Raw genomic sequence first — 3,432 nt, forward strand, 5'->3', positions numbered from 1 at the left:
TGTGTGTGTGTGTGTGTGTGTGTGTGTGTGTGTGTGTGTGTGTGTGTGTGTGTGTGTGTGTGTGGTTGTGTGTGTGTGTGTGTGTGTGTGTGTGTGTGTGTGTGTGTGTGTGTGTGTGTCTGTGTGTGTCTGTGTGTGTGTCTGTGTGTGTGTGTGTGTGTGTGTGTGTGTGTGTGTGTGTCTGTGTGTGTGTGCTGTGTGTGTGTGTGTGTGTGTGTGTGTGTGTGTGTGTGTGTGTGTGTGTGCGTGCGTGTGTGTGTGTGTGTATATGTGTCTGGGTGTGGGTATATGCCTATCCACCGATCCTAGCTGTGGTAAAATTTGTCAACTTCTGCATCAATATATTCATCCCCCCTTTCTGAATTGAAATTATGTGTTGCAGACACTTTACATTAACAATGTGAAGGTGTCTAGCTTGTCTTTTATAGCATGCATATGTTTCCTTTTGTGTATGTTGTGTTTTTCTCTGTTTTTACGTGTCTTTTAGCTGCGTTTCTTGGCCAGGGCTCCCTTGTAAAAGAGACTACTGTCTTAATGTGACTACCCTGGTAAAACAAAGGATAAATAAAACTCAGTGGATCATTTAACAAGTTGTCTGTTGATTTGTGTACAAATCTGTTTCTCTATGTAGTGTGCTCATAAATACCCATAATGCACGTAAAACCAGTGCACAGCTGAGGCTGTGTTCAGCAAGAATAAGGCAGACCAAAAGACAGATCCCCTTCTGGACGGCACCATCAAATAAAATAAATTGTTCAAGGGAAGGGCAGGACAGCAAAATGAAACACACGGTGAGTTGTTACGGTGGTGTCGTATTGTCGACACAAAATGGTGTGAAAAATGGTGTTGATTATTATGGTGTCTTTATTCTAGTATCGTTGTTAGCTATAAAATCCTAAAGGTTCAGCTTCTCGTCTGCGTGTTTCTCCTCGTGCGACTCAGAGCTAGCTAGGTAGCATCCGGTTGTAAATTTCGGAGGCCAAAATGTTGAAATGTTTGGGTGACATCTTACACGTATCAGCTTGTTTGTCCGACCTATAACTGACGTGCAGATGGATTTCCGCCACATGATTTCTGTCCCAATCCCCCTGAAACGTATTCCCTAAATAGTATTCCATATAGTGTTCACTATGTAGGTAATAGGGGAATGAGGATCCAAGTGAGCCAACTCAAACACAGCCTCTGTAACTGTGTGTGAGGCCCGATGCAAATGGTTGTCTCAAGGTAATGATTTGGTTAAAGATACAGATCGGGCTTCAAAGTCTAGGTCTACCAGGGTGACATCTGGTAGACCTATCGCGCCCTTAGTCAGACGTCTGTGTGTGTGTGTGTGTGTGTGTGTGTGTGTGTGTGTGTGTGTGTGTGTGTGTGTGTGTGTGTGTGTGTGTGTGTGTGTGTGTGTGTGTGTGTGTGTGTGTGTGTGTGTGTGTGTGTGTGTGTTTGTGTGTGTCACACTTTGATAGCCTTTAGGTTTGTTCAAATGGGACAGGAAACGTCTGATCCTGCTCCCCAACAGCATATGTTTGTTCCATCTAGTCAGTATCAGAGTTCCCCCTACACCTGTTCCAATTGTACCCACTTCCTTGTTTAGAGGGTGCGGTTTGGCATTTCGCTTGAGCTGCCAGAGGGGGCGTGGGTGCAATGCTGGCTTGCAGTGATGAGTGAGCGACGCTGTTATGAACGAGGCCAACATGTGAAATTTAAACGAACTGTGCTTGTTAAAATATGACAGATTCTTAAACAACACATCACATTCATAGTAACTGTATATCTTAGTAATGTGGGTTATACATCAGATTGCATTCTGGGAGGTTTTGTTGGCCATATTGACAGGGCTCAAGAGAGTTGTAGTGTTGTAAAATCTTTGGCTTCGGCTTATGAACTTCAGCTTATGAAACTTTGTTTTGCCCCCGCAACTTCAGCATGAGAAGCTCTGTGGAAATTTAATTTGCAGCAATGTCTCACCCTATTGACTAATAATTTCACGATGAATAGCTAAACAACGACTAAAAACCCTTACTGCCTACATAATAGCTAACATTCCGATGCGCCTATGCTCCCAAAATGGCGGCCGTCATTGCGATTGGGACGAGGAGCACTGTGGAAAAGAAAAAAGTAGAATCATGTCTGTTGAATGAAGAACTGCGCTTATCAGGGTGGGAGGGCCGACTGAGGAGAGATGGGGACTTCCCTTTAAGAGATGAAGACGTATTGAGTGATGATGGATGAAGAGTGGGGGGCGGTTCCATATGGTGGCCAGTGTGTGACGAATGGCCTTTATATCCCCACAGAGAATGACTCTTTTATTGAAATCGGACAATGAACAGAGCACAATGGAAAAAGACCCAGTGTGCATGTGCTGCAATGACATTTCATCTGATGGTCATCATTTCTCTGTCATTGTTGGAAGATGAGTTTGTGGGAAATGAATTTATACCCTGCGGCAGAAAATCTTTATTTTAACTCTTTAGTCGTTTATTCCTAATTTTCTGTCTTCCCCTTCTTCCTACCATCCTTCGTTAATTTTTCTACTTCCTCTCGTCCTTCCGGATTCCCTTCCCTCCAGTTCCTTCTTTCCCTTCTTCTTTTCCACCTTCTCCCGCTCCATCTTGCCTCTCCTCTTTCACTGCTTCTCTGCAGATTCAACTCAGACGATCCAGCGGTGTAATCCCAGTCCTCCCTGGGGTGTCTCTCCTCTGCTGGGCCTGCCGAGTCCCCCAGGGTCCCCTGCCGCCGGAGGGCCCGCCCTCGCTCCGTGTCCCCCAGACGACAGGTGTGCTTGGAGGCCCTGCTGCCCTGCGTGCTCACACATTTCCACACGCTCACAGAAGCTGCTTTCATTCAACCATGTTTGTCCCTATGTATGTGTGTGTGTGTGTGTGTGTGTGTGTGTGTGTGTGTGTGTGTGTGTGTGTGTGTGTGTGTGTGTGTGTGTGTGTGTGTGTGTGTGTGTGTGTGTGTGCGTGCGTGCGTGCCTGCGTGCGCGTGCGTGCGTGCGTGCGTGTGTGTGTGTGCGTGTGTCTGCATGTTTGCTTGTGTGTCCACGATTTATGTATGTGGGGTGTGTGTGTGTTTGTGTTGGTGGGTGCATGTATGTGTGTATGTGTGTGTGTGTGCGTGTATGTTTATGTGTGTATGTACATGTGTATATGTTTGTATATGTGTTGTGTGTGTGTGTGTGTATGTGTGTGTGTGTGTGTGTGTGTGTGTGTGTGTGTGTGTGTGTGTTTGTGTTCTCTATGCTTGCATGTGTGTAATATGTGTCACACTAATCACTTCAGGGTGTCGAGATTAAGGTGGGACACCGCAGCATGTTGTTTGTGGATGTGGCTGAATAATCTGCCACGTGGGTAGTGGTGGTGGAAATACCATCAGAAAGTCAATCTCCATACTGCGGTTGGCTAAGATCAGCAACACACTTTCACTGTCAAT

The sequence above is a fragment of the Gadus morhua genome, chromosome 11 (assembly GCF_902167405.1).
Source record: "Gadus morhua chromosome 11, gadMor3.0, whole genome shotgun sequence".
NCBI classification, from domain to species: Eukaryota; Metazoa; Chordata; class Actinopteri; order Gadiformes; family Gadidae; genus Gadus; species Gadus morhua.